This window comes from Ailuropoda melanoleuca, chromosome 10 (genome assembly GCF_002007445.2).
Source record: "Ailuropoda melanoleuca isolate Jingjing chromosome 10, ASM200744v2, whole genome shotgun sequence".
In the NCBI taxonomy this organism is placed as follows: domain Eukaryota; kingdom Metazoa; phylum Chordata; class Mammalia; order Carnivora; family Ursidae; genus Ailuropoda; species Ailuropoda melanoleuca.
This window is the reverse complement of record NC_048227.1, coordinates 43,624,040-43,649,474: the sequence shown is the minus strand read 5'-3', so window position 1 is coordinate 43,649,474 and position 25,435 is coordinate 43,624,040. Positions and strand designations below refer to the sequence as shown.

The 25,435-nt window shown below is 36.6% G+C and overlaps 1 pseudogene; it reads left to right on the top strand.

The window, feature by feature from the left end:
• Positions 1-1,756: 1,756 nt before the first annotated feature.
• Positions 1,757-25,435, top strand: part of LOC109490547 — a 117,739-nt pseudogene continuing 94,060 nt past the window's right edge.

The following is a 25,435-nucleotide window of genomic DNA, read 5'->3' as shown; positions in this document are numbered from 1 at the left end:
TTTTCCTTTTTTAAAGATTTATTTATTTATTTGGGGGGGGGGTAAGGAGCAGAGGGAGAGAATCCTCAAGCAGACTTCTGGCTGGGCACAGAGCCTGACCTAAGGCTTGATCCCAGGACCCTGAGATCATGACCTGAGCTGAAATCAAGAATTGGTTGCTTACCTGCCTGAGCCACCTAGGTGCCCTATTTTTATCCATTCTGATATCCATTCTGATATCCATGTCTTTTGATTAGAGCATTCAGTCCATTTACATTCAGAGTGATTATTGACAGATAAAAGTTTAGTGCCATTGTATTACTTATTAAGTCATTTCTAGAGATTTTCTCTGTTCCTTTCTAGTGTTTGTCACGTTTAGTCTTTCTCTCCCACTCAAAGAGTCCCCTTTGATATTTCTTGCAGTGCTAGTTTAGTGGTCACAAACTCCTTTATCGGAAACTCTTTATCTCTTCTGTTCTGAATGACAGCTTTGCTGAATAGAGTTCTTGGCTGCGTATTTTTCCCATTCAGCACATTTAATAAATCATGCCACTGTCTTCTAGCCTGCTAAATATCTGTGGATAGAAATGTTGCTAACCTTATTTTTCTTCACTTGTAATTTAGGGATTTCTTTTCTCTTGCTGCTTTTAGGATTTTTTCTTTATCTCTATATTTTGCAGATTTAAGGATGTTATGTCTTGGTGTTGGGAGTTTTTGATGGGAGTTCTCTGCGCCTCCTGGATTTGGATGCCTGTTACCCTCCCCAGATTAGCAAATTTTTCAGCTATAAACCTTCTGCCCCATTTTCCTTCTCTTCTCCTGGGACTCTATGATACAAATGTTATTACACTTTATGGAATCACTGAGTTCCTTAAGTCTACATTCATGATCTGATATTTTTCTGTACCTTTTCTTTTCAGCTTCATTATTTCCCATAATTTTATCTTCCATATCACCTATTCATTCCTCTGTTTCTTCCATGCTTGTAGTCATTAGATCCAGTTGGTTTCACATCCCAGTTATAGCATTTTTTATGTCGACCTGACTAGTTTTTTGGTCTTCTATCTCTGTGGTGTCTTCTATGCTTTTCTCAAGCCCAGTTAGAATCCTTATAATTGTTGCTTTAAATTTTGGATCAAGCATATTACATATAACTCTTTCAATTAGATCCCTGGCTATGACCTTTCCTTGTTCTTTCTTTTGGAATGAATCCCTCTGTCTTGACATTTTGTGTAGGTGTCTGTCTTCTTCTGTGTATTAGGAAAGCCTGGTGTGTTTCCTGCTCCTGAGAGTAGTGGCCTTATAAAGAAGACGTCATATACTGTCCAGGGCCTGGCACTTCAGGAAGTGTCTCTGGTGTATTCTGTATGTACTGTGCTGCTATGTTTTGGCTGCATTTTCCCATCAGGTCAGTCTCCTGCAGAGTTTCTCCTTGCCTAGAGTGGTGAATGTTTTAACCTGGCTAGAATGTGGAGAGTTTTAACGTGGTGTGCTCTGGTCTGCTTGTTAATAGAGACCTGATGTTATTTCCACTAGAGCTGAAGCTTTGCAGCGCTCTACGGTCAGTAGATGTGGTCTGTGTTGGGGGGACAGTTTGTGTTGGTCTTCTGGGGGTGGTGCCCACTGTGCTGATTCTCAAGCACACTTGTCTGCAAAGCACAAATGGGTGGGGCTTGGGTAAGCTGTTTATGCCTCTGTTGGTGCTGTGCTGCAAAGTTCGTTTATGCTAAGGAGCAGGGGAGAAGACTGGTGCCTGCTTGCTGTTTTGTCTCTGAAGATGCCACCGCTCTCAGATGCACTCCAAGAAGGGGGAATCATCTCTCCCGGGGTGTCCTGGGGGATCCTCAGATCACACCATCTGCCCCTCTGGGCTATCTGTTCTTCTCCACAGGAGCACTGCAGTGCCCATCAGCCTCCACAGATGTCTAAAACTCCAGTCCTTGAGCCTTATGGTTGTAAAAACTCATAAAAATCAGCCCCTCTCATTTTCCCAGTCAACGGCTTTGAGGAAGTGATTTTCTTGTGTGATTCTCTGTGTGCTCCTCTCTCTTTCTCTCACTCTCCTTACTCCATAACCAAGGCTCCCTCCCCTCTGCAACACCCATGATCCACTTCTCCCCCAGATCACATCTCCGCACCTCCTACTTTCTACAGTGTGGCCTCTTCTCTCCCTCTAGTTGTGCTGTTTGTTCTGTTAGTCCTCAGATTGATTTCTTGGGTATTCAGAATGATTTGACATTTATCTAGCTAAATTCGGGGGACCAGGCAAGACTAGTGTCCTCCTATTATTCTGCCATCTTAAGCTCATCCTGCTTTGTGTATATTTTTTTAAAAATAAGGATATTCTCCAACATATCTTACATAAAAATAAAAGTATAAAAATATAAGAGTTTTAAAAAGTTTAAAAATTAATTAGTATATAATTAATAGTGACACAAAATTATCTTCTAATTTATAGCATATATATTCAAATTTTACCAACTGTCCCCCACAAAGTCCTTTAGAGTATTTATTTGGGGGTCTAGGATCCAATCCGGGATTATAGGTTCCATTTAGTATCATATCACTTTAATCACCTTTAATGTAGAATCATCCCATGTCTTTCTTTGTCTTTCAAGACCTTGACACTTTTGTAAAGAAAAAAAGTCATTTTAAAAGAAGTATTTACCCCAGAATTACATATTCTTTTTAATAAAATATATTATGTTACCCACATGAGTTTTGTGAAGAGGCCTCAGTTATGATTGTAAAAGATAAGAGATCATGGAGTTGAGTTTTAATTTTTCTTTTATGATCTAGATTCTAGATTTATTATGATCTGTCCTTTAGAGTATGGAACCAATTTTTATTTCCATGTAAACACACGATGTTCGTAGTCAGTACATTGAAAGTTTCCAGGGTAACAGAGCATAAAAAAGGAGGAGGAAGAGAAAAGTGCAAGAGGAAGAAAAAAAAGAAAACAAGGAAGGGGAGCCTTGGTTTCTCAGCTGGTTAAGCGCCTGACTCTTGATTTCAGCTCAGGTCATAATCTCATGGGTTGTGGGATTGAGCCCTGAGTTGGGCTCCATGCTCAGTAGGGAGTCTGCTTGAAGATTCTCTCCCTCCAACCCTCTCCCCACTTGCTCTCTCTCTTAAATAAATAAATCTTCAAAAAATAAAAAAGAAGAAAACAAGGAGGAGGAAGAGAGAAGAAAAGAAACAATACAGTTTACTTAACAATATCTTAGAAAGGGTTTTCATATTTGCTTATCCAAGGGTTCTCCTAAGGTTTTTCCACTGTTGGAGATATGTTCAGCTAGTGTTCTGAGTGTTCTTCCTTTATCTTCCAAATAAGTAAGTCAGTAAACTATAGTCCTCCAGATCTCCCCAAAATACTGCAGGAAAGAATATTTCTCTTGGATTCCAGTTTAATTACTTTAGGAGTGCTTGTTACAATATTTCATGGCAAATGCAAGTGCCCTAGAGATTTACAAACCTGCTGTGGAAAAAAATGGTGAGGGGGGGCTTGGTTACTTTCACAAATTTTGTGGAATACTAATGAAACTACAGCTGTGCTTTGAAAAATGTGAAGTCCTCATGCAACCATACCACGTAAGACTGGTTTAAGAAACACTGGAACTTATAAAGACCCAAGTTGTTCATTAGAAAACATTGCTGTTTGTGTATTAAAACATGTATATTAGAAAATAATGCTGGTATTATGCAAGTCACCTGGAATCATTATAAAACATCTTAAACCAAGTTGGTTAAATTTATTTCAGTGACACAGTTCTTTGATTTCCACAAAGATAATTAAAGCATTCTCTTGACTTTTGGGACAACAGAGAGAACAAAATAACTTTAATAATTTAAAAATGGATTATGAAATAATTTTAATTTTGCTCTCCCCTTTTTGCTTTCTCTCATTACACTACGGATCTTTTAGTCAGGGTCAAGACCAGGCCAGTGATTCAATTTTTTTATTTCAAAGATTAAGCATGTTCCAATAATCATTGAGAAAAATTAATTTTATTCTGAGAATTGTTCTGAAAAAAAATTTCTACCTTGTTCTGTTTATATTTCTCAACTGTTTTAGAAGTTAACTTAGACAGTTAATAGTAATTTTGTTAATATATGCTGTTTCTTTGCTGACTATCTCTTGAGAATTACACTTAAGATGCAGTAATTATTTTTGTCATTTTCATACGAATCAGTAAAACACATATTTAGTGTTACTGACATAGTGCTGCGGGCAATTAAAAAGACAAATACTGTTGATAGCTGTATTTTAGAAACAATTTTTTAAAAAATTCTGTACTGTTTACAAGGTTTGCCTGTGTTTCAAATATCCCTCATGTGCAACTATAAAAATATTGGCTCAAACCTCCTTAAGAATTGCTTTGTGCATCCCACCGGTGGATATAATGACCTCTCTCACCTTGTCAAAAGGGCAAACTTGTCAAGCTCACAGTAGTCAATACTCTGAAGAGCATCCCTTCAGCCCAGAAACATGGACCAAGCAAGGACTCCGGAGTGCAGGTGCTGAGATGTGCAGGATGACAGAGACAAATAGTATTAGGACTCACCAGCTGATCAAGGACGAAGGGACACTCAGTCTCTGAAGCTGAAGCCCACTTAGATTTCTCCTGTATCACTTAATGATGTGAGCAGAGACTTAATTCTTTGAAGTCTCTGATTTAAGAAGCCGAAGAGCGACAGAAGCCTTTTGCTTGATCTGATCCTTGTTATTAAAAGAAGCAGCAGAGATAAAACACTTTCTATTTTTGTCCATTGATGTATTTTGAGGTCAGTATTTTAGTCTGTTCATGCATATTTTGCTCTCTGCCCTTATTCCAAAGTTTTTACTCACTTCTGATTAGACTATCAATTAATTTGTTGATATACTCTTTAAGCGATTACAGTTAACTATTTCCAATTTGAAAGAAACTTTCATTTCAATTGATGTATCATCATTCATTTTGTGTTCCAATTTAGAATTCTAAATGAAAATGTCAGAAAGTTTACTGAAATTAATTAATCTATTTTGATGTCATTTCCTAAGAAAGTAAGTAGGAAACCTCGATCATCTTCCTTTTCAAGCATAGTCCATCCTTCAATGTTTCTCAACAAAAATTGAGACATTTTTCTTTTTTTCTTTCCTACTCAGATTCACTTTGTATCACCAACGATCTAGATAGTATCAATTGGAATGCCATTGCACATTATAGAATTGCCAACAACCTTCTGAAAATTTCTGCGAATACTCAAGGCTATAAAGGTTTGTGGCTTATGGTCCTCTCTGTCCTTGACTTACTGCTCCTGCTTAACCATTTCAGTTTATGGATCTTATTGCTGTCCAGTTCTTGATAGTTCTACCCTTAAGGGTATCTACAGAAATGTACTATTCAAGCCTCTTCCACAAATATTTCACTCTCACATGACATTTGTATGACGTAGCTACATTTCCCAAAGGTTTTGAAAACATAGGGAGATTTACAATACAAATATTCTAACAGAACCACGGTATTAATAATCATGTTTGAAACTACTGCTTTTATAATACTGTATTTCTCTGAAACTAATTCCATCATCTCTCCTATTTTCCTCCAAACTGTTATTAAATTTTTAATACAGAAAAATTCATGGATTTTTTTAAATATTTAGTTCTAGCCTACTCATTTCAATAGGCATCTGAACTTCTATCCCAAATGGCTTATTATCACCACCATTAAAAAAAACAACAACAATGGATTATTTTCTTAAATCAGAATACTTCCATCTTGAAAACAAAACACATGTTAACTACAAAGAGATTCAAAAACAACAACAAAACACTTTACCATACTTCACTGCATATGGTTAGAGACCCTGATTACCAATATTGATGTGGTTATAGATATGTTTACCTTTCACTAAGGACTTTGTATTCAGGTTAGCTATAACAAAAGTTGAGCCTAAAAAGAAAGTATTGGTTAATATTTCTCCTTTTAACTTGCTTTTCACTTTCAGCCTGAAGGATTACAAAAGTCTTCATTTCCTACATTGTCACTGAGCTCCATTCTATTGAGCTCACATACCGGCTTCAGTACTGATATCAAAATCCTCCCTGAGAATAACAGCACAACTGGACTCTTACCTTTGGAAGGACTTGGTCCCTGTCAGATGCTTTTAAGTTCAATCAAATACTGTAGGAAAAGCTATAGATTCTGGAAGCAAACCTGTCTTATAGAGATGAAGACAATCAGTACAGATGATCTGCCTTTAAGTGATACCTAATTCACCCTTCACCCCTCCCCATCTTTTAATTATGCTGTTGTTTCTTAGAATATCGTGTTTTCCATGAACACCTAACTATTGCCACTACAACTGACACTATTCACATCTCAGATGTTATGAAGCAGTGACTACTGATAAGCCACCTGCAGAGTGTAGACTATTTTTATGTTCCCATTCTTGTTCATCTTCTTTATAAGGCTGAGGCAGGTAACTAAACCATATCTCCATATCTTGAACTGATCATGGTTCCCTTATAGCTAGCCATCAAGCTGATAGCTTAATAGCTATAGCTGAAGCTGATAGCTCAAATGTAACCGTATATATCAATCAACTGGAATGAAGTTTATTATGTTAATAGCTTCCATTTCTTTAGTTAATCTTGAACTTTTAGTTAAAAGTTCCTGGAATTAGTGATTCATTAAAAAAATCAGCTTCACTGGATAGATCAATAGAGCAATATTGGGAAAATTATTTAGTATCTAGGAACCTCAGTTTCTTCATCTATAAAGCTGATGTAATAAAGAAGATTTCTAAGGACTGTATGTGAAATCATAGCATATATGGAAAGCAAAGGTCACTAACTCAAAGAATCCTAGAAGCCAGGTTGATCACAGAAATTAACAAATCCGGAAGAGTATAAGAGAGTAGGAATTTGTGGGGCTTTTAAACACCTGCAATAGACAAAGGTATCCAAACACAGAACTTGTCGTGGCTACACAAAATATTAAGGAAGAAAACGTGGCCACAGATTGCTTGCTACTTGTAAAAATATTTAGTATGCAGGAGGTTCAGAAATGGCAGTTCTCTTTTTCACTTCCATTTTCCTTCTACCTTCTACTCTGACATATTGATGACCTCAGGCTTATAAGTGGTAATCAAAGTGAAAAATAAAGATAGCTAAAGCACTTTCTATGTTCTTAAAGATCACTGAACCTCCTGGGGAGACGCATAGCAAGTAAAATATAACCAGGCATGAGCAATAATGGAAATTGAAGGGTAGCAGAATATGTCTCCCCAAAACATGACTGTTGGAGTTCAGGACATGCCATCCCAAAATATTCCACTTTGATTGTTTTGAGCTGTGGGCACTTGGAAACAACAGACATAGTGAGAGGCTTTCTATGAATTCTTATTTGCCTAAAGACAGAGCTTCCAAAAGAAACTCAATTGTCGTAAATCCCGTCTCAAGGAGTTTCATCAACCAGTGAAGATTGACTCCAATCACAGGAAAGGAGACTAGAGGTCAACACTGCACCCAGACAACCTTGTCACAAACATATGCATACCTCCTGTCTATTCTTCTGAAGTCCCATTCATCTTTCCTAAAAAAGTTGTCTCCCTTAAGAGGCCTACATCCTCCTTCCCCTCTCCCTATGAAGGTAGTATTTAATCCTGAATACTATTTTCCCTGGGTTTTCTCTCATACATGCATTAGGTACACATATTAGTAAACTTCTTTTTGTTTATTTTTCTTATTGATATACCCTTTATTACAGGATATCTTGTAAGAATTCAGAAGGATAGAGGGAAAATTATTTTTTTTTCCTTCTGCAAAATATAAGCCAATTTTCTTAATACAATGAAATCACCAAAGAAGGATTTCCCTGTTGGGATCATCAGGGAGGGTTTTATTGATGAACTGGCGTTTGAGTTGTGTTTTGCAGTACAATAAGGTAGTCAATGTAAAAAAGGGGTGAGTCAAGGGTATTCAAAATTACAGGAAATATTTGTGCAAAAACATAAAGAAATGAACAATCATGCCAATGATTCACCAACCTTAGGGTCCTGTATTCAACTAATTAGACAACCATAGCATGCATTCTATAGGGCCATAAAAATAAATAAATAATAATTAAAAAAAACCTAGATAAATGCTTACCTAGAGTCTTTAATTATTCAGCAATACTTTGAACTCCTAATGCCTTTACCAAAGATTTATTCCCAGTACCTAAAATAATTTGCATGGATATTTCATTATATTATGTACTAAGTAAAAACTTAAACTCAGCATATTTTAATGGATTTCAACAATATAATCATTTGGGGATAACCCATAATTACTATTGGCATTCCTTATCTTCTCATTCATGCCAGAGGGCACCAGCATTGAATGTTAGTTGTTTCATTCTTTTGGCTTCTTAATGGTTTGTTGAGTTGTGTCAGGACCTTATTACCTCTGATCTGAACTGTTATATCTTGCTACTCTCAGCTTCTCTTCCTCCATCCACTCTGAATTAATCTTTACAGAACACAATTTTGATTCTCTTTCTTTTCTGCTCTACAACATTTTGTAATGCCCCATAACATACCAAATAATACAAACAATTAAAAAATAAATACTTGTTATTCATCTTGGTTCAGACTGTCAATGTGAGTCTGTGCTTTGCAGGTCAAGCAGAATGGGAGTAATAAGATATGAGGGAAACAAAACAAGAGGAGTGTTGATTTAGAGTCCTGGCACCTTTTGGATTTAAATTATAGTTAAACAACCACTTTTGTATGACTTGTTTCTTTGTTTTAAGAGTTGTGAAAGGTTGTTGTGCCAATTAGAGATAATATAATAGATGCTCCAGTATTTGTAGAAATGAACAGAACTGGATCTGGTTAAGATGACAAGTTCTGGCAGCATAAAAATAAGAATTTCAGATAAATATGTTGGAGGAGACAAGAGACCCAGAGATATACAAGGAGAGGCATCCAGGAGGTAAAAAGGGCAGGAATGAACAGGAAGAACAGAAAGTCAGGGGACTGATATCAGGTGGATATCATTGCAAGAAACAGGTCTAGGGAGTCCATTAGCAGGGGGCGGGAAAAAAAGCTAGGGAAGAAATTGAAATCAGAAGTTTCATACAGCAGAAAATGGTACCCAGTCTCAGCAAATGGAGCTTCCAGGGCACAACTCAAGTATGAGGGTAAGACGGAATATGAAAACCAGCAACAAGATTCAGCTGATGCCAAGCCCCTAATATATGAATAGACGCACCTTTTGATTTTCCGTACTTAGGAGCCAGATCTGCTTCAGAGCCCAGAGATGGTATAATCTACAGGGTAATCACATCTGGAATAAATAATATCACCCTGGGGGGGATATTTGGACTAGAGCAGAGATAGGGATCCGATCCAGACTCCTATGTAATTTTCTTATTAAATCTGAACTGGACACACTAAGGTTTGTTAATGGTTTGGGATTTATAAATATTCTTCTCATCTATGGAAGAGACTTCCACGGTAACAATACACTCTATGGAGAGTCAAAAAGTCACATATATCTCAAATTCGACATTATAAAGAAGTGGTCTACAGGGAAGAATATAAATGTACATCTAAGCTTCGAAACTCCAGATCAGTAGTGGAAATAAACACACACCCTTCCCCCCAGTTAAGATTTAGACCAAATTTGTTTAACAAAACTCTTACTATTGTCTGAGAAATTTTATTAATTCCATTTTACAGATGTGGAAACTAAGCAAAGCAAGTTTATAAGTTACTTATTTTAGGTTGTACTGATAGAAAATGGTATAGGTAGGATTTGAACTTGGTAAGTTTGGCTCTAAGATTTTCTCTCTCTCTCTCTCTCTCTAGATAGATAGATAGATATGTATAGATATATAGATATTTAAGATTTATTTATTTATTTGAGAAAGAGAGTGAGCAAGTGGAGGTGGGGAGAGGGAGAGAGAAATTTCCCATGCAAACTCCCCACTGAGCATGGAGCCTGATCCAGGGCTCGATCTCACAACCCTTGAGATCATGACATGAGCCAAAATCAAGAGTCTGATGCTTAACTGACTGAGTTACCGTGGCACCCCTAAGACTCCATATTTTTTAGTCAGTATGCCATCTTGGTTGATTCTATGATAATTAATAATTAAATAGCTTCTGTCAGAAGAAACACAGATATCACTGAAAGTTAACTAAAAATAACTCCAAATGTATGTACTTTAGCTTCTCTAATATAATATGTATAGTTTGTATAACAAACCACCTCAAAACTTAGAAGACCTAGAACACCTGCTTTTTTATGTCATTATTCTGTGGGTCAGCTGAGTGCTTCTCCTGGTGGATCAATTCAGTTGATCTCCGTGGAGTACCCTCAGCTAGATGGTCTAGATTATCTGCACTCACAGATCTGGCAACTGACAGGCTCTTGGCCACAGTGTCTTCATTCTCTTGCACATGGTTTCACATCCTCCAACAGGTTAGCTCAGGTTTACTCACACGGTAGTTTAAGGATTTCGGCATAAATCCAGGATTGCAGCATGAGAGAGAAAACCCCAATATGAAACCTTTTATCAAGACACTACATCAGTGGTTCTCAACTGGGGCAATTCCCCCTACCTGAAGGAGATATTTCACAATGTCTGGAGAGACTTTTTTTTTTTTTTAAAGATTTTATTTATTTATTCTACAGAGATAGAGACAGCCAGCGAGAGAGGGAACACAAGCAGGGGAGTGGGAGAGGAAGAAGCAGGCTCATAGCAGAAGAGCCTGATGTGGGGCTCGATCCCATAACGCCGGGATCACGCCCTGAGCTGAAGGCAGACGCTTAACCGCTGTGCCAACCAGGCGCCCCTGGAGAGACATTTTTGATTGACATAGTCAAAGGGTTGTTACTGGCATCTAGTGGGGAGAGGGCAGAGATGTTATTAAATATCCTAAAATGAACAAGTCAACCCCCCATCAACAAAATATCATTAAGTCCAAAATGTCAATGATGCTGAGGTCAAGAAACCCTGATTAATTTGACTCACATTTGTTAACATCCCATTAGCCAGCCAAAGAAATTCACATGGCCTATCCAATTTCAAGGAGTAAAAAAAAAAAAAAAAAAAAAAATGGACTCCAACTCTTTATGAAAAGAAAAGAATTTGTAGTCATTTTTGCATTCTGCCATTGCAATAATAATCTAAGCTATTTGAGAAGAAAAAAAGAAGGCAAAACAGCACAGCACTAGCAGCAGAACATCAAGGAAGAGATTAGGAGGGGATACGAGGGTTAAAAAGTATTCAGCAGGACAACAAACCTGGAAGGTTAGTCTTTTAATATTTTACTTTTGTTTAATCAGACTTAATGTACTCATATATGATTACGTATGATCTTTGCATAGAGTTTAAGAGATGCCTGTCTTTCAAATTGGGTTTTACATATTAAAAACACTACAGTAATCTATACCAACAGGATATTAACCTATATATATGCAGTATTTAAAATCTTGGTGAGAAAAGCAATGTAATTGACCAATAAGCCTGTCCGTGATAATAACTGAGACTTTCATAGAGTTCATTAATAATATAAACATTATTATATTTTCTCTTTCCATAAATGAAATTATTCCTAAAGGATAAATTAAAATCAACATGTCTTACTGAAAGATCAATATGCCTGACCATATCATAAATAGAGACTTTCCTGGGGGAATTGTCCTGTTACAACCACTGTCTTTTGAAAGACTTCCTTAAATCTTATTTTTTTTTTTGTTTTGTGTTGAGAAGAAGACATAGAGAAAGAATAAGAAGAATTAACTATTTCAACTATCTACTACTCTTTCAGACACTTTGACACAAAATTTAGGTATTTGGATTTTTAAAAAATTTTTACATTTAATAATCTAGTTATATTATGTAAGACACCTGGCAATAATGACTTAATATTTTGTCAATCTGAATATGTGAATTTTTAGTGTCACTTGTGTGAAAAACTATAATTGATTATTATCATTATTAATATAAGTAATATAGAGTTTACCTAAAAACAACTAAAATTACAAAAAAAATACATGGATGAAGAATATAAAATTATTGATAATTTAACCATTTTATGCCTGTACAAATTACAATAATATATGGTTCAAATTAACATCACTAGCCAACTCAGGATAATCTGTATAATTTAAAAAATGTTTAGCAAATCTAAATATATTGCCTTAAAAATCTTGCTTCATGATTTGGAGATCCTAAAATAACAACTTTTTAAAATCTTTATCATGCCAAACATATGTGAACATGTCCCATGCAAATTAAGATTAAAAAAAAGGTGGTAGACAGATATGACCAGATAATTAAAAATTTAAAAACAGCTGTGGGGAACTTCCCTGTTTTTAGCTCATAAATTGAATACCACGGAATCGTAAGTCTGTATATGCCTGTAATTCATCAACTGCGTGTGCACATATGCCATTTTAATAAAGGATGAATTTGCTCATAGAAGTGTAAATATTATTTTTCTAGAAGAGATACAAGTTCCTCTTCAGAGCATCTTTGACTCCAAATCTTAATAAGAAGCAGTGCAGCGGGAAAAGGAAAACCTCTGGGGTCACACAGACAGACCCGGCTTTTCATCTTTGCCCTGCTATTTCTTAGCACTAGTCTAGACTCCTATTATTGATAAGTAAGTTCTTGGAGGCTTAGCTTACCATTTGTAAAATGGGATAATACTACTGCCCTGCATGCTGGTTATAAAGGATGAAGGACATAGCGTGTATAAAGCAACTTTCATTGTGTTAACTTCTAGTATTTGTTCAATTAATACAATTAGTCTACTAGTTTCTATTATTTTTGCAAACATTTTTGCGTTAGATGTCAATACATTTAAGTTGATTACATGGTGTTTTATCTTTGCTCCTTTCTGGCTCTCAAGATTTCGAAATTTTTACTGAAAGTAGAAAACAAGAAAAGTATTCTGGGCTTTACCAAGTTCAATTTGCCTAATTATGCTCACTCCTTTATTTTTCTCATCACTAACTTTTGTCCACTCTAGATCTTCTTCCTGGCTTTCCTATGTACATAATATACACTTTGATTAAAAATCTTAAACATTAGACAAGAATTTAATATCTTCAACTTATACTTTTAAAATGAAATGTTTAAGTTAGACAGCGGAAATTAGATTAGGAAAATTTATCTGGATGGTCAAGTAGCCTGGGTTCCTGACTGAAACATCATTCTGTATTTTGAGCACTTATGTCTGAAAAACAACATAGCTTTGGCTAGCACTTGGAAAATACTTTCTCTGTTTCCCCAATGTCAGAGTAATTTTCAATTTATCTCAGATGTGAGAGATAACCAAAATGATCTTAAATAAAATGCCATGTCCATTAATTCTATCCCTAAGGAAAAGATGATGCATAGCCAATATTCCTTTCATTGATTACTTATAGTGTGTTAAATAGTCACATTATAAAACTTGAAGGACAGAATTATAGATACTTGCAGACTACAAATAACTCCAAAATAAAATATTTCTGCACAAATCTTCAGTGACTGGCTATGGCAAGAAGGCAATATGAATTGATGGGCTCATTTATCTCCACCTCTTCCGAGACCACTTCATATTTTTCACCGACTACATTAATACATTCTACATGTTTGACTATGAATAGTCACTGCTATGAGATACCTTTCAACAGCCCAGAACAGTTTAATATTATCAAGGTTACAGCTGTACTTGTTCATAAATAATTCATTTAAAATGCATTTTTTAATTAAAAAAATAGGTCATATGATTCATTTTGAAGTCCTGTGGGTCGTTGGAAGATCATCTGGGGATGATTCATTAATACCTTCTCTAGAATCTGCAGTCTGCTATCCCACATTTGTTCATAAATGAACTGAGTAATACCTCCTGTGATTCCCAGGCTTTCATTGCAAAATTCACAGAGACACCTTTGACTCGCACCTCCATGGATTTAAAAACAGTATGGGTTCATCATATTCCATACACAGATACCAGCCATGTGGTACTTGGAAACCTTTGCCCATTTGTCAGGCTAAATTGTAGCTCAGATTTGGCAGCAAAGAAAATAGGGCATCATATTTTTACTTGCATATAACATTACTGGTAACTGTAAACTGACAAAATAAAATAGAACATAGTTTAGGATATCTGTCGTTACAGGTATCTATTCCTGCACTTGAGGTCTTTGGGGGACATGATTTTAAAATGGAGTAGTTATTGAAAACCCTATTTTCAGCTCTGTTTTGAAATCACTGACTGCATAATGGTCAATACCCTGGCAGTTGAATACGATTCTCCTAAGTTTTGGGATTTGAGAGCGCACATAAACTATTTAGGAATCACTATGGTTCCACCTAGCCCGCTGCAGAACCAGTGGTACTCTGGCGGTATCAATGGTTAATGCACCTTTGAGTGCACAAGTCACCGGAGCAATTAGTTCACCTGCCAGCAAAGCTGAAGCCACACGTTTGATCCCTATAAAAGCTTCTTTTCTTTGCAGAGAGAGAGAAAGAGAGAGAGAGAGAGGGAATCTTATCCAAGCTCCTAGATACACACATAAATTTATCTTGCTGGATAACCTATCTTGGGTAATATGGTTTATACTATTTCACATCCATTTTCAAACTCTCCCTCTTTACTGGTTTGTTCTATCTCAACATAGAAATACCTCTAAGAGTAGTTCATCTTGAAATTTTTAATTATAAAAATACAAATTTTCTTTTGACTTTATGTATACTAACTATACGATTATCTTTTCTTTTTAAGATGAGATGGTCTCCACTTCCTTGCTTATTCTTCAGCTTAGAGTAGTCACACATCCATTCCACATTGCTCCAAAGACATCACACACTAAGGTCAAGACTGGTTTCACTGAACACTTGGTGGCATTGTCCCACTGCTCCAGTATTTGACACTGTGACACGTATTCTTTTTTGCTGTATGACACCATTATCTACTTTTACCTAGATGTCTGTGCTCCCAACATTTTGATTCTTTTCTCTAGTCACTGTGTATCCCAGACAGCTATCCATATCCAACTTTCTTCAGAAATAATTTAAAGAGGTGTTAAATCCCAACTATGCATTTCCAAACCATAGACTGTGCTAAGACTTCAATCCATTTATCCGATTGCTTATTGCAGATCTCTACTAAGAAGTTCCAGATATATCTCAAACTCAATGCTTAAAATAGACAGCAGCATCATTTCCTTAATCTAGTCTTCCTCCTCTCTAAGTCAATGCCATTATCACTCATTTTTACCCAAACTGCAGAGACAGTGGAGTTGTGTCTAGCTATTGTCTGACCACAGGCTGCTTTCAGCCCTCACTAAATACAGATGTGCTACCTTCTCCTTCCAACAATCCTTCTAGGTGATGAGGGATAGAGCCCTCTTCTTGAGGCTTATGGATGGCTTGTAAAGTTAGGATTATGGGAAAATTCCGCAAGAGATAAAAACCAGATGGGGGCAAGAAACAATTTCATTTAATGAAGAGATATAGATTGGCCCACTCCTGCTAGGTGGACATTTATCTGAGAGCTAGCTCCTGATTAAGGGAAGATTCCATCAGGTACCTATGACAAGAACAGCTAATATAGGTCTGGGCACAGGGTGAACAGTAACAAATGATGTTTCAATTTCCAAATGGGTTTAACAACTGAAACAAGACCCTTCAAAGAGATCATTTATCAAGATGTTGTCTGTATGACCCATCACTTCTAGCCCTGTATCTAAGGACTATTAAACATGCTCATCTCCTTTTCTCTCTTCCCCCTCTTCTCATCATGGTATAAAACCAAAGCCAGCCAAAAATCTGAGCTTCCTTCTGTTACCCTTCACATTCCTCCTCTGATATGTGAATACAGAACTGGCTATCTACTAAAATTGGAGAAATGGGAAGAACAGGAAGGAGAAAATCAGATAATATTCCAAAAGTAATTTTCTGCCACACTAGTAAGAAGAATCACCCTAACCTCTCTTCTCTCTATGCAATTATTTCCTCCTTTTCTCTGCTGAGTGGTCATGATCTACCAACTTCTAGGTTCCTCTCTCATCACTAACAACAGCTAACACCCAGATGGCATTGTTCATCTTACCCTTAACTCTTAATTTTATCCAAGGCAATTTCTTTGTCCACATAAGTAACTAATCACAGGAAATTTTCTAATCCAAGACACAAGTGCAACTAAGAGAAATAATTGGGCATAAGTAGTGGTCAGGGACATCTCCAAGAGGGAAGGCCCCAGGAGGCACAGAATTCATTAATTTTCTGCTCTCGAAATTGGCAACTCTCTAATCAGACCAGGGACTTCTATTGGTGCTAACAGGCTGCTCAAGGTGCTACTTCACCCAACAGACCATAGCATGAAATAGGCAAAGCCTTTGTTGATACAGCATTTAGTAAGATTGAAAATGGATAGTATCACCTATTGTTAATATTCACATACAGGAAATGTACTAAAGCTGTTGTGACTTCTATCTCCACTTAGATTTCTATTGCCAGTGTATTTCCGTCACATGGCCATGGGCATCAGCTTTCTTCCAATCTCCGTTTACAGTAGTCACTCACCTCCACCACTCTTTGACCTCCTCAAATCTCAAACGGTATCATGTTGCATCGTAGTATCTCTTGTTTCTCAGAATGGGTTGGTGGGGTTTTTTGTTTATTTTTGTTTTTCAAATCTTTGCTAGTTTGCTTCTACTTGTCAACAACCTCACCAGCAATGAATGGGCAATCATGGGATATATCAATCAGTTATTTGAAGATACATCTGTAATGAGATCCATGAGGTAGAGGGAACTGGTCTACCTCATCCCCAAGAAGACTTTATAACTCAGTACATTTATTTTCACTATAGCTTTGGCTTATATCTTTGCTACTTCTTTCTCAAAATGATACTCAGCAGAAACAAAATCCCTGAGGAAATTAATAGCTACCCCGGGAAAACTTTTAGCCACATTCCAGATTGTGAAGGACCAGCTCATAGAGTGTGTTAATCAATGCTGCAGGCAAGGGAAAACAAACCAGAAACATGTCCTCATTCTGCTTCACATTCATACAAATTGGGCATGCATAATGAAGGGCAGAGGAACTCAACTTTTTTGAACTGTAGAAGATACTCGCTGTATGACCTTATGACTTCAGCTCTCCTCCATTGCGCACTGCTCTCTGCCATACCTAAACCACTGTAAACACATAAATCCAATTCAAGATTAAGAAAATAAAAAGTCTAGTAAGTTACATAGTTGAGCTAAGCGCTGTCACTTCCATCTCTGGTTCCTGCTCCATTGATTGGCACATACAGATTATAACAAACTTTCAAGAATCTTTCAACCAAGGAATATGTAGGGACATATTTGTCTTTAAAAAATTAGGAAAATATTAACTTTCAGAGGTAAAGACCCCCAAAAGAGGATTTAGTGTCAACTCTAAAATGATGACTCAAGCCCTCAGGGTCTATGCCATCTGTAGCTAAAGAATCACTTAAAGGGCCACTCAGGAAATGACACTAGGATTCACATCCTTCCCTCGACTCTTAGTCTTTGTCTCTGCTCTGATTTCTCCAGTCTTTGTAACTTTGCTTTCTTACCTAAAAGTTTCCTTTTTATTCATATTGCTCTCTGTTTGATGACTTGTTTGGAAAGTCTGCCCAGGTTGTGTTTTGGTACGTTTTTAGTATTGTTTCTTGAATTAGAGTAAATCTGGCTAATAAGCTGTGTGCTCCATCTTCTCTCATTGTTCTAAGTGCATCTGCACATTTATCCAAATAAGAAAAGACTCCACAATAAAAAGCTATAGTTAAAATTATTCAAATATGTTGTTCTTTGACTAGATTTGAAAATTGAGTCCTTCACATTAAGTGGTTGGCCCATGATCACAACATAAAAAAAAAAAAAAGACAGAAAGAAAGAAAGAAAGAAAGAAAGAAAGAAAGAAAGAAAGAAAGAAAGAAAAAGAAATTTNGCTGTGTGCTCCATCTTCTCTCATTGTTCTAAGTGCATCTGCACATTTATCCAAATAAGAAAAGACTCCACAATAAAAAGCTATAGTTAAAATTATTCAAATATGTTGTTCTTTGACTAGATTTGAAAATTGAGTCCTTCACATTAAGTGGTTGGCCCATGATCACAACATAAAAAAAAAAAAAAAGACAGAAAGAAAGAAAGAAAGAAAGAAAGAAAGAAAGAAAGAAAGAAAAAGAAATTAAAGGGAAAAGATACAGCTAGTATCATTCCTAGACCACACTGATCTAAAGTTTAGAGAATATGCTTATAAATTATGAGTAATGTACAAATCTGCCCACTATTGTACTGGATAATAAAAACCTCAATATGAAACTTAAGGATTATATCAGGAGATGGAAATAAATATGGACACATGTTAAATCTTGAGTTTTAATCAAAACAGACAACTAGCAGAAATATGATCAGGAGAAAAATTATATCATTCCAAAGAACTCTGAGAGTTTGACTAAAAAAAAGTCAATATTACAGTAAAATCTAAAATATTTCCAAAACAAAACAAAAGACTTGATTTATTTAATAAGAAAACTAAATTGTGAAATCTACGATGCTATCATCAGTGGGGTTTAGAAAGGCAAAACTTGGTGGTGTATACTCACTGCTTCACACAGGAGAGAATCTGGGACACAGGATAATCTTATTAACCTGGGAGATAAACTCTATTACTGAGCAGGGATTGCTCATTAGACTTCTCCTTGACTTGGATGAAATAGCTGTCAGAACTTTCCTCCAACCTGTCCTCTAACTCTAAGCTCATGAGCAGACTTTCTGATATCTACTCCACTATTCTTGATATCAAAACACCAGTAAAGTGGATGACATCATTAGAAGGTGGACATATTCGCACTTTCTAAATTTCTTTCAAAAAAATATATGATTCACTGTACATGCAGAAAATGTCATTCTCAATGTCATGCTTTGTATGTTACACCAATCTTTGGAATTTAATCAATATGTGAGAACAACCAACTCTATGACACTGAAAATATTGTTTTTCTCAACATGCCACATTGAACACTAAAGATCTAAAACTGTAGTAACTTCTCTGAGAAGACTCACTGCCTGGGGTAATGTAATTTGGGTTGCCTTTCTTAGCAAACATGCCAATCTTGGTGCACACCTTTTCAACAATAAAGCAGATCTAGAGTCAATGGAATTCATTTGAAAAAAACCTACCAAGTTAGTCAGTAATGGAACATTAATTGGTGAGTTCTTAAGTAATTAAATATAGTATCACGAGAAAAAGAAATAACAGTCATAGGAAAGAATCTATCCGGAGCCTGGTATGGGATTCTAAAGTTACTAGTGTAACATTTAAAAGAGAATTCAAGTTACCCTGTTAGTTGTTTATAAATATTAGAAGGGTCAGCATTTGCTAAAAGTTGTTTATAAATATTAGAAGGGTCAGCATTTTTTTTTCCTTGTTTTATTCTTTTTCTTATTTTTCTTGTTTTTATTTTTATTTTTTTAATTATTATTAACATATAATGCATTATTTGTTTCAGGGGTAAGGTCAGTGATTCATCAGTCTTACACAATACACAGCACTCACCACAACATATACCGTCCCCAGTGTCCATCACTCAGCCACCCCATTCCCCCACTCCCCTCCCCTCCAGCAACTCTAAAGGGTTTTAATTTGCTCTAGGTAAATCTAAAGGGGCAGAACCAAGAGTCATTAGAAAAGTAAAAGGGGAACAGATTTTCCTTGTTTCAATGAAATGGGCTGCCTTGTAGGGTGATGAGTTTCCAAGATGTGAGCCAGAATGAAAGGCCTCCTTCACAGATATTTTAAAGAATTCCTATATTGAATGAAAGTTGAACTAAGTGACTTCTAAGTGACATTCTAACTTGAAGGATTCTATGCTTAATGTGCTTAGTGGCAGATCCGTTAAGGAATCTATATATTATGATTCCTGGTCCAACCTTCTCTCCCTTATGTTCTCTTCTTGTCATTAACAGCTTTTTTTTTTTTTTTTTTTTTAGATTATGGAGATCTTCATTTACCTGCTTGCTTGTTATATATTCCTTTGCGTAATTGTGTTCTGATTTGAGGTGCATGAAAAAAAAGAAAAGAAAAGGAGCACCTTCAATCAGCATCAAATTGTTATTACCCACACAAAACAATCACTTGCATGCCAGATAAGGAAAATGCCTCCTGAGTATATCTTCTTTTCTTAGTTCTATGCAGTAGTGTTCCATGGCTGGTAATTGCATGTTTGAAAACTAACTCACACAAAATATTAGACAGGCAATACTAACTGTTCACTCAAGGATTTTTTTATTAATCTGCCACAAGCAACTCTATTCCCTATATGACAATTAGGGGATAAGGGGATAATTCATTAATCACACACTCAGGAGAAAATAGCTTATGCGGTCTGTTTTTGTCTGTATCGAACAAAACAGCAAACACAAAAATGTTTATTGTAAAGTACCCTTCCTCAAGAGAATGAAGAAAATGGGACATAAACTTAGCATTTTAATTTCTGTGGAATCCTCTTGTATTTGAAACTGTTGTTATATTATTGTCACTTCATGATACACAAGTCTTGAGTTCCCGAGTGACAGACTAATAGAGAGGGAGCACTAATCATGGAGGCACAGACGATTAAAGAGCAGAAGCCAGGGCTGATGTGAACCAATTAGCTGAAGTGAGTCACACTAGTCCCACACAGCTGACACAATCCAAAGAGTGGTTGGCAGGAATCAAATCACAAAAATGGTGTATGTGATCTGTGCATTTGTTAACAAATTACATCAGAATAAACCTGTGTTTCTTTTTAATAGGCAAGCGTGACATTTAATTTTTCGATTCTAATGAAGAAAACATTTGTTGGTCTCTAAAGGTTATATGTATGTCTTGCCATATAATTTAGTAACTTTCCACTACTTTTTATGTTTATTTTAATTTCAATTTCATTGGGTTAATTTATATCATTTGTGATAGTGCCTGTATTATTTTAAAATTCAAAAATAACATGTATTTCTTTAAATAGTATAATAAGAATTTCCTAAATTCCTTTGAATTAGGATTAAAAATATCCAATTATTTATCAAAGTATTATTTTGGTTAACGTTTTATTATTATTGTGTTCAATTAGCCAGCATATAGTACATCATTAGTTTCTGAGGTAGTGTTCAACGATTCATTAGTTGTGTATAACACGCAGTGCTCATCAAAACACGTGACATTTTTATTTTCATATCCATGCTGTCCCTCCAATTTTGAAAAATGCATTAGTTACTTGATTTTTAACATTCAAAAACCTATATACTAAGTAATGAGTTCTGCTGCTGTTCAGAAGAACACACGTATACACAGGAGCTCACTCAAAGCCGATAGAATCTCCTAAATGAGTAATAATGAGCACAGCGTCAGGGCTACTACGACATTTATAAAATAGGATTTATAATTGTTTCCTCTACGCTACTTTAGATAACCCAACAGTGTTCTTTGTACTGTTTTGTCCTTCTTTTCACGTTCCACCTCTAGCTCTGGCAAACGGAAGAGACCTACCTTCGGAGTATCTCAAGGACGCTCTCCCTTGCAAGTGTCCACTTCCAGCTCCGCAGCCACCGCCCCAGCATCTACACGTACACCGCTGCGGGCCAGGAAGGACAGTCCCTGGACCCTGTTTTGAGCTTTACCCTCCACTCCCTGACTCCAGCCCTCTGCTGCCACCCACTTCCAGTATTGGACACCACCGAATGCGCACCCAATCTCGTTCATGTAGCGAGACTGACATGACAAATGGGATTGTGAATTGCACGCTTTATCCTGTAGGCTTCAAAGATCTAGTGAAGGTTTTAAAGCAGGTGAGTTCATGATAAAAGTGGTATTTGGAAGGATGGAGTGCAGGAGGGATTGGATATGAAGGTGAGAGGGTACAGGCAGACATGCTAGCACGCAAGTAACCGGGCTATGTGGGAAAGATAGAGCAGGATTACGTCCTCTGCACTGAAGGAGTTTATAATCTTATTTCGAAGGCAGAACTAAGGCATGTGAAATCACTGCTTCTGTTCTCCGGAATTACCTGCGATGGTCGTTATGAAATAGTTCATTTCATCATGTGACAAAAATGAGAACAATACACACATATGTTAATATTCTGAAGTGTGTGGATGAGAAGAATCCACATCATTAAGTCAGTAAATGTAAAATACCAAGGAATATAACCTTACTGAATTGTGGCTCTTTATCATCGATGCCAAATACAATGCAAAGTAAACAAACAGAACAAAAGACAGTAAAGCCCAGGAGCAATACTGAAGCTCCGTGATGGATATTAGCCTTTTACAAACCCAGGCATTCGTCTGGTGATTTCCTTCCGCAAGCATTTGTTTAGGAGAAAGAAATGGGAAGCAGTTAGAGTTTAGGGTTACAAAAACAAGGCAAGCAGTAGCTGCCCACGTTGGATGGTGCTTCCGCTGACAGTGTTGTTGTCAGAATGGAGAGGGATAACAGAGAAAATCAGCATGAGAACAGCAGTGTTGTCCACAATGCCTTTAGAGAAGAATAGCCCAGGTTTGTGAATAAATGCTCTTTGTGTTTCTGGCTCAGCTTCGCTTTGTCTGCTACCTAATTCAGCCCACATTTTACCTGCTGGCTGCCACCTTTTTTATACAGGCAAGTACTATTCCTTGGCAGTGCTCAGCTATGTAGCATTACCTAAGGCACCATTATGGTGTCAGTTTGTCAGTTTAGCTGGTTAGAACAAAATGCTCAATAATCTAAAGGCACAGAGGGGTGGTTTAATCAGGCCGCTTGGCTTTGTGCAGAAAACCTCTCCCCTGCAAGGCCTGGGGCTGTCCTTCATATGCCTGTCCCTTGGGGACAGTGGAGTTATGCTCACACCATCACTGTCTGGAAAACCATTGAAAGAGCCTGCTGTGACAAGAGGGTCATTTTGGGGATGTCATCCTGTGGGAAGCCCACATTATTTTCCCACTAGTCAAGTTGTTTGGAGGCTTGTTTGTCTTTGTTCATAAGGCTTAGCTGTAGCCTGTATCCTACAATTTGAACAACTACTTGAATAATCTATTATAACATTCCTGCTTCACACACAGAGGACACTGAAAACCTCTGTAGCAAGTATGCAATCACACCTGGTCCTGAGCTTGGTTGGGATCCAGTATTTGTAGGTCCGGTCAAAAGGTGATATTCTTAACGGCACTCTACAGGTGGCCAAAAAGCTCTATATGAGTGTTGCCTTATTTTTCAATGCCCTAAAGAATAAAAAGGTTTGCTACTAACACCCTTTATAGACCCTTAGTTTGGTTGAAAACTTGATGTTCAATTGACATCACTCCCTGACTTGTACACCGCCACGTGCAGGGACAGAAACCCTGGATTGCCTCTTCTTGTCCAGTCTGAAGTATTCACAATTTGCACCAATGTTGTTTGCTGACATGGAAGCATGTGGAGAAACTATTTTTCTACGAGAAGTCAGTGAGAAATTTTAATCGTTTATGTGGCATATGTATATACTATATTTTGAAACATAGTCTTTTTATAAACATATTAATCATGTATATAAGCAAATCATAAAATTAGAAGCTCATAGAATTATACCTATTTTATTGAAGGAAAACAGAGATTCAGATATATTTGAACTCAACTATAATGGTAATACAAGGCAGGCAAATAAGATTAGTCTGCTATTTTAAACCAGATTTCATTGAATAAACACCACTTAATCTTAGAACAAAGCTAATCATCCTAGTGGATAAAAATGTGAAATATATGGAGATAAATTGGGCTATGAATTATTATTCATTTTTGTAATCAGAGAACATTGTATATAGACTGTCTTGTGCATTGTAATGCCTTAATATGGAAGACCATATAGCTTACAAATACTGGAATATGTAACAAATATTTTTTAAATGCACAGCTGAGTTTGAAAAATATGTTAGGGAAATCAACAGGGGACAGGAACTGCAATAAAACTCTGGGGAAGGTGGAGAAAGGATTGTTAGTGTCAGTAACATAAGATTAGAGTTGTTATCGGAGAAGCAGACAAAGGGGTGAGGTCTTGAGCAAGCAGAGTGAATTAGATCTAAGATCCACAAAAAAAGCTAAGAGTAACTGAGAGTCACTTCTGCAGAAACCTGTGGAGTAGAAAAGGGGGAAAAAAAAAAAAAAGATGGTTTGCAGCAGAAGGAAATTTGTCTCTCTTGGGTTGGTCTTGCTATCATTCAAACCTACCCTCAGACCTACTCTCATTCAGGACTTTATTGGTGAAATACCTTTGTGGTTAGACCAAGAGTAGCAAGACAGAAACCTTTGAAGAAGCTCTGAATTTGTTTCTGCCCAATGTCTAAATTCATTTATTCATCAACTCTCGATTGCTATTACTACATTTTTTCAGGTTGGGGTTAAGAAATTAGAAAATATATGAGCAATTTACCTTGAGCAAGTCAATAGAAACAGCCATCACAATATCATGGAACTTTAGTTTAATAGAGTATTCATGTAGAGACTTTAAAATAAGACAATATGGGGACACCTGGCTGGGTTGGTCAAAAGAGTGCACAACTCTTGATCTTGTGAGTTCGAGTACCATGTCGGGCAAGGAGGTTGCTTAAAAATAAATCTTAAAAAAAAAAAAAATAGAAAAATAAGACGGTATGAAATAAGACCAGTCAGCTTTGAAAAAAGCCCAATAAATCTTTTAAAATTTAACATTATAGTCTTTGAAATTAAACACTCAGTAGGTGAATCAAAGAGCAGATTAGACACAGTTGAAAAAAGATTTAGTACACTACAGAATTTATCCAGAAAACACAGAGATAGAAGTGGGAATCCATGAAAAGTAGATTGTAAGTCATGGGAAATAGAATGACAAATTCTAATAAAATTCTACCAGAAACTCCAATAGAAACGAATAGAAAATAGGGAAGAGGTAATATTTACAGAATTGATCAAAGACCTGATTTCAGGATGACTAAGTCCCATTCAGGATAGAGACACTTGGACACACAATAATGACACTGAAGGACACTAAAAACAAAACAAGTTTGTAAAGACAACATGCAAGAAAAAAAATATGGATTATCTATAGGAGAAGATGATAGATGGGTAGCAAATCTTTTAGCAGAACCACTAAAAGCCAGAATAATATATTCAAAAGACATATGAGCAAAGACTTAAAGCAGCTGTGTGACTTAGCATGAATTTCAGAGGGCAGGGTTAGGAGAACATTTTGGGCCAAGGCAATGAAGCTACAAAGGCTGTAAGACAAGGATATGGCTTGTTTGTTCAAGGAAAAGTCCAAGGTGGTCAGAGTCTGTAAAGAAGACAGAAGAAGCAGGTGAAATCAAAGAAACAGGATCAGGTTATTTGGGGCCCTATAGGCTGAGTAAAGACTTTCTCCTCACTTTTAGTGGGGTGTGAGCTATTACAAGGCTTTGAGCAGAGAAGTGGCATGATCTAATTCACCC